The sequence below is a fragment of the Heterocephalus glaber genome, unplaced genomic scaffold, assembly GCF_053883595.1.
Source record: "Heterocephalus glaber isolate CG9 unplaced genomic scaffold, H.glaber_assembly_v1.0 deba00000281, whole genome shotgun sequence".
NCBI classification, from domain to species: Eukaryota; Metazoa; Chordata; class Mammalia; order Rodentia; family Bathyergidae; genus Heterocephalus; species Heterocephalus glaber.
In genome coordinates this window covers 23718930-23733459 of record NW_028258139.1, presented here as the reverse complement: position 1 = coordinate 23733459, position 14530 = coordinate 23718930, and the positions used below count along the sequence as shown (strand labels likewise).

Genomic DNA, 14530 nt, shown 5'->3' with positions numbered 1-14530 from the left:
ATTTTGTTGGTTTTTATAATGGAGAAAGGCACAGTTGTGAAAGAATATAGCTTGTCCCCAAATCTCTAGAGAAAGAGTGGCCCTGTCACAATCTTGATTTCACCCCAGAGAGACTTTTGTTAAATTTCCTGGCCTCCAGAACTTTCAAAGAATAAATTTGCCTTATTTTAAATAACCAAATATGTGGTTACTTGTTAAGGCAGCTGTAATGAGTTGATAGGCACTACCTAAAATCTAATATTTAAGAAGTAATTACCATAAATATCACATGAATTAAAGAACAAACTAAAACATAGATGATAGGAACTGGGGAAATAGATCTTTCGCAAATGGGAAGGGAACCAAGAGGTGGATGGAGGAGAAGGGAGAGGAGTAGAAGGAGATGAAAAAAGAATTAAGATGTCTTGTTATACATGTACCAACTCCCCAGGATGAATGCAATCATTATGTTCTGCAAACATGTACTAATAAAAATAAAAGTTAAAAAATAAAGTGGGAAGTGGGAGGGGTAGGGGAAAGGAAAGAAGGAAAGGAAAAAGTATGAGAAAAGGAAAAATGAAAACAAAGTCTTTGTAAATAGAGAGGGATGGAGGGGGTGAAGGGAGGACAGGAAACGGGGAAAAAAAATGAGAACCAAGATACATCATGTAAAGGTGCAATTACCCAATGATAAATGTAAATGTATTGTATATCTAAAATGTACCAATAAAAGAATCTAAGGAAAAAAATAAAGATTAAAAAATGCCTAATCAAAGCTTGAAGGATGGTATGAACTCAAGGCACATTTACTACCATTGTTGTTGTAGTTTTACCCACTACTTTTTTGTTTCCATACTTCCTCTTATTTTAAAAGAAACTCTTATTTTGAGGTCAGGAGTTTATTTATTTGTATGCTATAAATTACAAACTTTATTTGTCCAACAAGCATTGTAGAGACAAAGATCATCATGAATTTGGGGAACCAATACACACAAAAATCCAGGAGACAGGGTGAAACAAAATAAGTCCTCAGAATCCGGCAAGTTCCACATGGAAAAGAACGAGGGAGGGACTGGCAGTAATGACCATGAGGACAGGAAACATGGCCATCCAGGTCCTGTCATTGTGATTGGAATCTATCACAGAGTGCATATTCAATTAGGGGAAGAAAGAGGAAATCAGAGAAAGGAGATAGGATCTGCAAGGAGAAGCAAAGAAATGAGAAAGAAGGAAAATGAGGATCAAGAAACAATAACATCTGAGCTAAATATTAAATGCTACGTGGGGGTAATACTAGTAATACTAATATTTAGTGCCAATCACGGGCCAGAAACAGTTCTAAAACCTCACAAAGACCATGTAGTGGATAATATTATCTGTCCATTGTTTAGACAAAGAAACAAAGAGGTTGACTCAAGCCACCTGTTTAACGCAGTGGATCTGAAGTACAGACCAGCCACAGTGGTTTCAAGCGCTCATCCAGGATACTGAAGAGGGGAACTGGCTGTGATACAGTGAGAGGGTTAAGCAGCCAGGAAGGCTGGTATAGGAAAAAGAGCCTATAAAGTAGAAAAGGAGTAATAGGAGCTATATGAATAATGTAGGCCTTGGCCATTTAGTTTTGAGTATGTGTTGCATTTACATTTGTGTGGGATGACATCATGTCACTAACATATTTGCTCCATGTGGTGGCTGCCTTATTAAATTACAGATTCTGGGTAGTCAGGGACTTTCTTCCACTCATGTTACTTCTATAGCATTTGTCATATTGCACTGTACAAAATATGTGTCCAACAACTGGAAATGATTAAATGTATCATCAGTTAATCATAGTGCATGGACTCTAAGATGCAATATATAGGTGCTTATTTCCTTATATATACATCTCCTTTTAATTATTATGCCTTCTCTACTTGTGAGCCTCAGCATTCCGAAGAGCTGTCTCAATAAATAGCCTATGATCAATAGTCAAAATATTGTCTTAAATATTAAAAATAAATCTTTATGTGACACAAAATACAAAACAACTGAATGAGTATAGAAAAGAATAATCAAATGATGCAAATGATGCTAGCTAATGAATTCTAGTTTGTGCTATGGTAACCTACAAAACTAGCTTTACATCTCTGGGCCCAGGTTTCTTTCGGCTAATAAAATGAGAAGATTTTTAAAATATGATTTGGAACCCTAAAATCTTATCACTTAGTTTATTTTTTTATCTTTTACATTTCAGACAAGGAATAAGAGACCAATAAAGAAGTCTTATTTGCCAAACATAAATCATCATACAATTAGTACACAGACATCAAAAACAAAACTAGTTTTCATGAGAAATCACCTTCTCTTGCCACTACTTAATGAAGACATGAGAACTCTGGAGAGGCAGTGATTGCAGGTTATTAACTTCTTTCCAGTTAAGGGGACACATTCTAATTTGCATTTATGAATATGCATGAGCAGCTTTCAGCTGAAAAAGAATTTTGCCAGTTGTGACAAGGCCTTCACCAAAACTGTGACACGAGTGTTAAGCGATGGGGAAGTAGAGTTTCCCTTTTCAACAGTAAGGTTGAAGATCTGGCAAGATTTCTTCTTTGCTCTGTGGGCGAATGTCTCACTTCCTAACAACCGCCTAAAACAAAATCAGTTTAGACTGGCTTTCCTTGGCACGGGGACTCCTGAGGCATGGCTGACACATTCTGTGTCACATGGCAATGGAAAGAATGCCGAAACTGAAGGATGAAGAACAACAGGTCAAGCCACAGATTGCTCTTAGTGACCTGACTCATCAAGGAAGTCATTGAACATTTTTAAATTTAAATTAATAGTTAACTAATACATAAAAATGGGAATATTGTTTCTATTTGCAGTGTGCCATATGATGTTTTAGTACTTGTATGCATTGTGCAATGTTTAAATCAGGTTAAACACCTCTATATCCTCAAATATTAATCAATTCTTTATGGTGAAAGTATTCAAAATCTTTTAGCATCTTGAATGTGCAGTACATTATTGTTATCTATGGTCATCCTTGATGGAAAACACCAGAACTTCTTATTCCTATCTAATTGTAATTTAGTTCCCATTGATCAACCTTTACCCCCAGCCTTACTCCACTGCCATTCTCCCTAGTCTCTGCTAACCACTATTCCACTCTCTACTTCCGTGAAATCAAATCATTTGTTGTTGTTTATATTCCACATGTGAGATCATGTAGTCCTTGTCTTTCTCTGCCTGAATTATTTCACTTAATATAAAGATCTCCAGTTCCATCCAGATTTGTCACAAATGACAGGATTTTATACTTTTCCGGGTTTAACAGCATTTCATTGCATATATGTATTATACCATATTTTCTTTATATATGCATTCTATTGCTTCAAATATTATTATGCTGTGTATATGTATCCATTCATCAGCCAATAGACATTTAGCTTGTTTCCATTTCTTGGCTATTGTGAATAGCACTGTAATAAACATGGCGTTGTTGGGTAATATGACAGCTCTGGTTTAATTTTCTAAGGAACTGTCATTCATTTTCCATAGTGGCTTTACTAATTTACATTCCCACAAACAATATGCAGGGTTCTTCTTTCTCCACAGCCTCACCATCACCAGCACTTGTCATTATTTGTGTTTTTGATAACAGCAATTCAAACTGGGGTATGATGATATCTTGCTGTGGTTTAGATTTGCATTTGATTGGTAATTAGTGAAGTAGAGAATTTTTATATACTTATGGCCATTTGTATGTCTTCTTAAGAAAAATGTCTGCTTATCCTACTACCCACTTTTAAAATCAGATTCTACTGAGCATTTTAGAATCTAAATTTCCCAGAATGAAATGAGGCCAATGATGTCAACTTTGTTTTCTTTTTTCTTTTTTCTCCTTCCTTTCTTTCTTTTTTTTTTTTTTAGAAAAGAGTAACATTACTGTGACAACAATTGGAAGACACAGGAGTATCAAAAAACTCAATGAATTTTACTAATATGAAAATACAGGATTGTATTACTACTGACCTCCAGAATAGATGGGAATGAAAACATTGTTTATTTCACATTTATTCTAAAAGTAAGTTATGTTGGCATGGAAAGCACGTGATCCACAAAAGACAGTGCACATGTATCATGGCAGTGCAAGATCCAGGTCAGGAGGCAAGTTCAAGGTATAAATATACCAAAGCATGTCACAAGCTTTCCAGGTTTCTTGTTAGGGTCACTAAACAGGCAGACTCACAAAACCTCTCTAAGCCACTCTGGCAACAGGTCCACTTAGGAAAATGTAGGAAAAGAACCAGAGCTCACCAACAGTGCAATGTGAAGCATTCATTCCTTGGTGAGAGAGTTACCTCCTCCATACCCTCCCATGATGAGCCAGATGCCAGGAGACAAGAACCACATTAAGGAGATATGGGAGCCTTGGTGTAAAAATTTCACATTCCATTAGAGCTGATAAAACGGTTCTGTACGTTGACTTTCCAAGTTAGGACAGAGACGTGTCCACTTAAAACAGGCTCTGAACTCAGAGACCTTTGAAGCCTAGGAATGCCAGTTAGGTATGTATAGTTCTCCAAGTCCAGATATGGTTCACCATTCAAGGAGAGTTTTCACTGTAATAAATATTGCCTAAGGACATACTTAACATTCTTATCCTTATTAAATACTAGGGCTATGTGACAAGACCACCAATCGGACATCAAATTCTGATGCATACACTCCGTTCCTCTAGAGAACCCAAACTAGTACAGCTTTCTTCCCAGCTCCATGATAACCTTGAAAAAACTACTAGGGTTGCAATCACAGAAACTGCGAAAACTAACACACTATTAGCTATTGGCCAATGGAGGAGGTAAAATTGAGTTGGAACCAAAAACTCCCATCCCCGGAAAATTGTCTCTATTTAATCTACCTGGAAAAGGTTTATGTATAGAGTTCATCTTCATTTGACCTGACTCAGAGCTCCTGAAAAGGAACCTACTCTTGGAATGTTTTTTCTTCAAGCCATCAGAAACAATAGTTTAGCACTATAGTTGTCTGAAGCAGCATAACCAGCTGGAGCAAACATAAGACTGCCCCCCCGAAAAAAAAAACATAAAATAAAATAAAAATCTGGAAAATGAGATGTCATTGTTTTTGAAAAGGTATGGTATATTCCAGGCCGCTACCATGTGCAGGATCCTAACCCAGCCCTACCTGACCTTTGGACTTCGTGTAAGCAGGCAGTGAGGACAATGCCCATAGTGCAGAGACCCACACAAAGCACTTGGGCAAGAGATTCTTTTGTCTTATTGATATAAGGCTGTAAGATTATCTTTTCCTATCATTATCTGATAATAAAGGAGGCCAAGCAGAGATTTCAGGGACAAGACACATCTAAGGATTCAGACTTTAAAGAATTACTCCAGGAAATTTACTAAACAAACAGCAACAGCAAAAGCAACTACCACAAACACCTAAATTAATACCAAACCTCAAGGACATCAGTTTGATCATCAAATTTACCGTTATACTACTTCAGATATACAGTTTTCAACAAAAATTGACTGACATGAAAGGAAAACGTGGACAATTTTCAGCATAAAATACAGCACGCCGCCCACCAGGGAAAGCAGCAGACAGGCTTCGGTCAGTGGAATCTGCTCCTGGCTGCCGAGCTGCTCGCCCCCCATGACCAGGTCCGCAAGCCCCCGCGTTGGTGACCGGTTGGCCGAACCCGGGCACACGCCGGGATGAGCGGACCGTGGGTCCCCACGCCACCCGCGGGCCCGAGAGACCAACAGGAGCCACCTTTCTCCCAGTCGCCGCCCTGACCTTTGGCTTGAAACCTAATCATCACTGATCAAATACAGCATAAAGGACAATTTTCAATCCATAAAGTAAAAGTTAATTATATTCCGGTGATTTAAAAGAGCATTCAATTCAGTTCCAATCCTCATGGCTGCAGCTGGTACCAGACAAAATGCAAAGTAAAGCGCACGAAGTTCCTTAATCTTAGAGTATAGCTTAGCTCATTTTTGCTGTCTACACCGCCCTTGCAGTGATCCTGAAGACTCCCTCTGGCCTCTTTCCCAGATAATAACCCTCTCCTCAGAGAATTACCCTGCCCACTGAGCGACTTACCTTGAACCACACAGCCTGGATGACTTCTATACAGGAACACATTTTCAAGGCATAGCCTTGCAGGGGAGATCACAGACCTGGAGCTGTCTAGAGCCTGGGGACCAGATCGCTGATTTGTAAGGACAGATTTCAAAGACATTTGTTCAAGAGGAAAAAGAAATGGAATACTTCATGATTCAAGCCTTAAATCAGAAGACAAGTGGGAAGAAAATGAAAAGGAAAATGAGCCACTCGTTTCATGGAATTAGACCTCCGCAGCTTGAACAAACAGAAAAGATGCCTATCTCAAAGGCAGAAGCCTCGCATTATAACTCTGAGCGAAATAACTTGCTGTTCTGCCGCCTGTGCCAGGACGCGGTGCTGTACCAGGAAGACTTGCAGGAAGTAACAGTGGCCCACGAGATGGTGCTCTGCTCCATATGCCATGTTTTCATACTAGTTTTAATCACAAAGAGTCCCAGGACCCCAGCATCACCTGGACCACCCAGGACTTCTTCTCTGTAAACAGGGATCCGACTGCATTGCCAAGTGCTGGCCAGGCCTCTCCAGCCAACCTGCAGCTAAACACCCTCTAAACACACCTTCTTCTTTGCCTGCCCGACATCCTGTGCTTCATTTATTCAGGTGGTTTTCAGTGGGAAGAATTGGAAGAATTGGAAGAAGACCAGGAAGAAGTTGAAAGATTCTGAGATGTTTCTAATGCAATTGAGGAAGCTAAATGTATTTTGAAGACACCAGGAAAGATTAATTGCCTGCGCAATTGCAAAACTTACCAAGCCAGAATACCTCTGCGGTTTATAACCCTTCCCTCAAGTTTTTCCTAAATAAACCTGCTTGCTGATGTTGTCTTTGAAATACAAGGTACAACTGTGCCAGCCACCAGGGCATTCTGGTGGCTCATTGTGAAGTGACCACAGCCCCGTGTAATGGTAATGACACGGAAGCACAGTGTTCTAATTCCAGCTTATGGCGTTTCCAAAGAGACTTTCTTGTCATGTGGCACATCTGCAAGCTGTTCATCATCACACAGCCTTCATGAACCTCAACATCATTGACCTGCTCAAGGAGGCTGAGCTTCCACTCTGATTGCCTTTCAACCTGGCTACTTTATTTCAGTGCTACCAACTCCCTCATCTTCAGTCAAGAGCCCAAATTTCAAGATCGTTCAGTGGAAGAATGCAGTTTTGGTGAAAAGCACTGATGGCCATCAAATTTGTACTTGAAGCAACTTGCTGGATAGAGGAAGTATAGTCACTCCCGGAAGCCTCATTGCTAAGTAATGTAACCTGGAGCTTTTACACAAGTACAGGTTTTCATTATTCTGAAGAATGGGATATTGCTGGATTCCAGTGAAATTCTTAGGACTGAATGCCAGGATGGGTGTTTTAAAAAATTAGCTTAATGTGTTTATTAGTTCTCTGAAAAACCTACAACTGTATTCTTAAAAGGGACCAAAATATTATGCAGACCAAAACTAAGTCTTTACTTTAGAATATAAAACTGTTGTACAGCTATGTTTTCCCTTTAAGACATTCTGTTGCTTTGGTGATGCCCACCCCCTCCCTGTTAAGAAATGCTTAAATTTTAAAAAAAAAATCAATTAAGATTAATACAGAAATACATCATGTCTGATCAGTTGCTGTATTAAAAAAAGGGGCACTGAAGGACCTGATGTAACTATTTCTCCAATAAGAAATTTAGAGGAAGAGACTAACCAGGCCAATGTGAAAGTTTTGAAATGAAAATCTGAGATTTTGAAAGTGTCAGGCTTCTTGGTTCCAGACTAGTGTCAGTGTTTGAGCCAACATCATGAACAGAACTTCTTTAATCCAGACGCTCCAGACACATCACCGTGTCCTCTCCCTGGGTTCTGACCCAGCAAGAGACCCACCCAGCACTGGCTTTTTCTGTGTCCCACTTGGAAGGGCTTCACATTCACTGCAGTCAGTACTTGGGTATGGCTGTTGTGAAATTCTTAATAATGTTTGAAGAAGGGCTCTGTGTTTGCCCTTTGCATTCAGCCCCTAAAATTATGTGTGTTTCTTGGCAGGAAAAATACCATATTTATGCTTAAACATCGTTCTCTCGCAAAGTGGGAGTGGGGCACTGTTGTCGAGGAGATCTAGGGCAGCTTGTCAGAGGGGAGAGAGGATCGTGGGGTTCCTGCTCTTGGGGTGTCTGCACCACTCAGGGCCTCTGCAGCCACTGCCCTTGGCACATGAGAATTGCCTTGTGCTGGTTTAGTTTTAAAACCCAGTCCTGGCTCTGTTGCTGATGAGCAAATACTTTCTTGATCATTCTATAAGCCCAGGATATTGGGAAGAGTGACTCACTAGCTTGATTCTAATACACACTTATAAAGGTGCACACAGGAAAAGATGCTTTTTGAGGAATTTTCTATGAAGGGTTAATAACATTTTTAAGTGTATTTGCTAAGATTAGGGTGTCAGTGGCTTGAGTTTTTGAATTCTTTCCGAAGACTGCAAGGCTATTTAATGTGCAGTGCCTTAAGTCTTATCGTTCATGGTTACCCAGTAAGTTAAAGCAAGGATATAAATCAAAGACTTGTTAGGTGCAGAGAAAATGATACTGGGATAGAGGACAGAATTAGTATCTCTCATGTGTATAGAAATGATTATTAGAAGCTCACAAGTCTGAAGATAAAAAACAGATTACTTAGTATTTATTGTTCACACCATTGTCATCTGTGATTTAATATTGAGATATGTTTTTCTTTTAAATTCCAGTGACTTTAGAATGCACATATTTTTCCAACTTTCCAAATGTTTAATTAAATAACCCTATGCTGTGGTATTCAGATTCTATGCAGATAGGCCTTGTATGTGTCGATACTGCCAGCAGAAAGAGTAAAATATTCTTTATAAATATATTCCAGGAAACCTGCTTCCAAATGGACTGTGTCAATGAAGATTACTGGAATCCATGTTGTGTTTTTTGTATTTTAATCACCTATGTAATCAACTATGAGTTAATCCCATTTGGCTAGGATTAGCATGGTAAAGACTAGCTAATACAGCAGATTTCTAGAAATGCCTTCCCATTTATGAACTTCTAAAATGCAATGGTAGCATTTTGTCCTTCATAGCACATTCTCATCCCCATATTATTTATAGCACTTAAAATGACAAAATGGAAAAATACAAATTGCAAAACCAATTAAAATATTTTTCTGAAAATACTATTTAATATTTAAATGGATAGTAGCTAGTTCTTTGGTTGTTTGGCCTGAGTGGGAATTGAGTTTGGAAGCTGGTCCTCCCGGGTGTGGCTATGTGGGTTTTATTTTGAAAGTTCTTTACCACCTATGTGGTGATTCAGGTGGATGTCACAACCCTCCAGAGTTACTTAAAATATAATCAAATTCGTTTTTACAACTCACTGAATATAGACTCTTTAAAAATTTTGAATTCACTCAATTTAAAATAACAAGAAATTGTAAAGGCTTATAAACTATCTTGGAGAAATGAGTGCTGGTTTCCAGGAGAGTTTTTCAGTGGAGAACTTATTTTTAGATGGATGTGTGCTTTCTGCTGATCTCTGCTTTAATATATTTCCCAGTCATTTTACCTACAGAAGATACTGTATATCCGAACTAAAAGCCTTTCTTTCTGGGCCAGGTTTTCATGCTGTTTAACTTGTTCCTATTACAGGAGCCTAGATTTGTAATACAGAACCTGTGGTGTTGTACTTGAAGTTCACCCCATCCACACTGGCACAGTGGTTTCTCATTGGGTAGTAGAAAAAGACAGAAAAATTGGATAGATATTATTTCCACAGTAGCTAAACTTTCCAACTATAATTTTACAAACTACACTACATTGGGCTGCCCGCTCGGGACCCTTCTGTCTCTCAGGAGCTTTCCTATCGATAAATATCTTCCAACTTTTTTTTTTTTTGGTACCGGGGATCGAACTCTGGTACTTGTGCTTGCAAGGCAGGCTGCGAAACCACTGAGTTAAATTCCGGGCCCAATATCCTCCTACTTTTAACCTTCGTCTTTCCTAGGACTCATTCTTCGATTTCTTTCTTTCTTTCTTTTTTTTTTTTTTTTTTGCAATAGGACAAGTTTAATGAGCTACAAACAAGAAAGAGTGGTAAAGGAAGAAAAAAAATGTGCATTGAGTTTAAGACACTGTAAAACTCAGAAGACATATTTACTATTCAAGTATAAACTCAGTAAGGACTTGGCATAAATTGAAAGGCAGCTGCTGAGGTACACCATTATAAAATAAGTCTATGAATTTACAATTCTACCTTCCAATTCTCTGGGAGGAAAAACTGAACTCTCAGAGGTCTTCACCAGAGACCCTGAGAGGAATAAACACTTTTGATGAAGACATAGTTAACAATCCATGATTGAATTTAATATTAAAAAACATGTATTTATTTAAAACAATAGGAATACGTATTCTCAGACTGTCCTCTGGAGTTTTTGAGACTATTAGTTCAAGAGTTTCAAAGTATATTACTTCCAAAAACAATACTGATTAAAAAAATTTTAACAAAAAACAAAAACCCTGATTTGATGGTACCTTAAAAATACCCTAAATACCAGTCTAACATTGCAATTAATTTAAGAATTCCTCCTGCATTGGTAAAACATTTTTTCCTCACAAAATGTGGGTACTGAAATTGGATAGAAACACCATGAATGTGAAAATACCACCAATTTTTTGCAGTTAGAAAAAACTGGAATGTTCTTTGGAATCACTGAAATATAAAAAATTTGAGTTTTTTTCCACAGTCTATGCAACCATTCTTTGATTTCTAGAGAATAAGAACTTGGCATATCATACAGTTAATAGGTTGGGAGATACAGCATTTCATATTTCATATTTCCCATGACATTATTGGAGGTCCCACTGAGATAATAATTAATAGTAGGTAAGAATTTACTGTTATTCATTGTTAAACTATATTAAGTAACCAAAATAGTCGTTCTTTTTTGTCATTGTCTGTGCCTCTTGTAAATGGTTTGCACTTTAAGTTCTCATACATCATCAAACAAAATGATGATGTTTCTTTAAAAGGCTATTTTACTTTTTTAGACAAGGTTTTATGTTTCTGTTCTATATTGATTGCTTGATTGACTTGTTAGACAATGTTGAGGAAAAGTAATGTTAGATTGTCATCTAACGGCCTTTACCAATAATTACAAGTAAATTAGAAAATGTAGTAAAAATAGGTCTCTGTAAAATCTAGCTTATAGTTGAAAAATGTGCATGCCTATTGATAAAATGTGAGACCCCAGCTGTCAACTAATAAGGCACTAGGCTGGCAGCTGCTCTTAAGACTTGGGGGACAGGTTTCCTTGAGCAGTCTGGCCTAATCTTTCTCTATACGCTAGAGAAAATATTGAGCCTTCTCTGCCTCAGTTTCCTTTCTGGTCTGATCTTCCACTGGTGGGCAGGCAGTCTTAGCTCTTGAGATTCCCCACTCTCGCCATTCCAGGCTGAGAGTGACGACTCAGGGGCAAGTTGTCTCAATAACTCACCAAGGGCATGAGAAGAAAAGACCTCCTTTCCTGGTCTCACTTCCAGTCTCTCCTGCCAATCTTATACTCTCCTTTATAGTGGGATGTAAAGTCAGTCAGACAGGATCTCTGAAGTACTCAATGTCTTTCTCCTAATAACCTTTAAGTTAAGTCCTTAGAAAATGAGCGTTCTTGCCAGCGCCAAAGATAGGGAAGTCATTTTAGATCGGGAAACATGTCCCATCTCTGGGTTAGATGAGACATCAAGGTTTTGTCCATCCAGGAGAGCACATGAACACGATGTTCCCACTTAGTGCTCTGGGCAACAGTCTTCCTCGGGAGACTGCACTTGACACCCCGTGGAAACAATTGACTTCTGGGTGAAACCAGAAGGAGCTATTTCTGTAAGCACAAACCGCACTACATTGCTGTAGCTAATTGGACAAAAATACCCTCAAAGAGATCTATCTTTAATGATTTACAAAGAAGGGCATGTGTATATTTTAATAGAGCCCAACCTTAAATTATGTTTTTAGCTTTAGTATTTAACATTTTGTAACAAACTTTTTAAAAAGCAAAACAAAAACCCAATAAATAGAGTGCCTCAGGAACTTTCTTACTAGATAAAAACCTTAAATCATCTATTTTAAATATGTTTAAAGAACTTTTAAAAACCATGCTAGGAAGATCCATGATAACCAAAAGACAATAGGATGCATGCTCACTTTGCTAGAGGAAAAGGGTCAACTGAAAATTCTATTTCCAGAAAAACGATCCTTCAAAAAATAAAGGAACATTAAAGACATTCCAAAATGAATGAAAACTTAGAGAATATATCCTTAAAAGACCTGCTACAAGAGAAAGACTAAAGGTACTCTTGCACAGTGAAATAAAAGGACAGTAGACAGTAGTTATAATCAGGTGAAGAAAAATATCAGTAAATGCAACTTCATATGTGATTATGAAGGACAATCTCTTTTGTCTGATTTAAAAGTTAACTGCACAAAGCAATAATTATCTAAAAGTGTTAAGTGAATTGAGCTGTAAAACAATAGAATTTTATGATAGTAATAGCGCAAAAGAGAGAGAAGGAAATAGAGTAATATAGGAGCAAAGTGTTATGTATTGTAAAAATTGTGTTAATCTGAAGTATATTACTTTGTTAAAGTATTAATTTTAAGCTCCAGAGCAACCACTAAGAAAATAGCTCAATAAATATAGTGAAAGAAATACTTCAAAAGGAATTAAAGTAGCACAGTAAAATTTTTATTTAATAAATATAAGGCAATATTGAGGAAGAGAAAGGCAAAATAGACATAGTACATAGAAAACAAATAGTAAAATAGCAGGCATAAATCTTACCTTATCAGTAATTGAATATGAAAATTAATTAAACACATCAGAGTGCAGAAATTGACAGAATGAAAAAAAAGAACCCCAAAACATTATTCAACTTTATGCTATTTACAAGACACACACTTTAGATACAAGAAGGTTGAAGGTAATAGGCTGGGGAAACATAGCTCAGGAATAGGTCCCAGAAGAGATCTTAAATTACTAAAATAATATCAAACAAAATATGCTTTAAGGCCTAGATTGTTACTAGAAATAAAGGCTATTTTATAATGACAAAAGTGCCAAATTATCAGAAAAATGTAAAAATTAAAATATGTATTGGTCTAACAGTGGAGCTCCAAAATACATAAAGAAAAAATCACCTAAGACCATTTCTACATTCAGGATGAATCTTAAAAATCCAAACTCCTCTCCCAAGAACATTCCATAATTCATGGCATGCTTTTCTATGTTTAAATTTCTAGTCTTTTCCCCTGCTACTTCCTTTACCATCCTGGACTCCAGACATACAAGCTATTTTAGATTTCTTCAAAGTTTCTATTTTCCCTAGAGTTTTTCCACTTGCTCTTGCTTCTGTGTGCAATGCCCTAATTTTCTTAAAAGACATCCTTCAAGTCATAACTCAAATATCAACTCTTAAACATCTTCCCACACTTTCAAAAACACCAAACTATGGTCTCTTACATGTACCCACTTCTTTGCTTTTACTTCTATTTTAAGTCTGATTTGTAATTAATCATGTTTTTCCATATTATAGGACTCTGAACCACTGGATAGCAAAAATCATGTTTATTAACCTTTATTAACATTATTTAATAATTCATTAATTATTAATGTTACATGTTTTGCACAGGTTATTTTCACTAAAATAAATGTTAGCTAAATAAATGAATAACAGGGTATTATTCATGTATGCTTTAGTCTCCATAACAAAAATAAGCTGCACTGGGTGACTATAACAACAGAAATGTGTTTTCTTACAGCTGTGGAATTTGGAAATCTAAGATCAGGGGCCCACATGGTCAGGTTTTAGTGAGGATGCGCTTCCTGGTTGCAGAGCTGCCTTCTTGCTAGGTGTTCACCTGAATTTTCTTTGGTGCTTGCACATGGAGAGAGAGAGAGAGAGAGATACAGAGACAGAGAGCAGTCTCTTCCTCTTCTATAAAAGCCACAAATGATATTAAATTAGTACCCAGACCATATTAATCTTATTTATTGCCTAAAAATTCTATCTCCAAATAGGATTTTGGGTCTTAGGGCTTTCAGCATATGAATTTTGGGGAAATATATTCATTCAATAGAAATGCATAGCAGTATATTCTGCTATAATAAGGAATAACAGTAATAAATAGGTTAGAATATTATCAATTTTGCCTCATCTCACTCCCTTCTATGCTGTCTCATGTGGGAGCTGGTGTCTTTGACCTTGCTTATTAAGCTGAATTCCCAGGGTCCAAAAATATTTTAAATTATCATTGGGTAATCCATAAATCAGCATCCATTTCCGCAGTCCTCTGATTTGCATAAGGAGCCTCTTGTCCCAGCCTGACACTAGTAGAAATAAAAATGTACCAATTAAATGAT

General features: G+C 37.3%; 1 pseudogene; it reads left to right on the top strand.

Annotated features, from left to right (window-relative positions):
* The first annotated feature begins 5142 nt into the window (after positions 1 to 5142).
* LOC101720483 (rho-related BTB domain-containing protein 3-like) lies at positions 5143 to 7151 on the top strand (annotated as a pseudogene).
* Positions 7152 to 14530: the final 7379 nt, after the last annotated feature.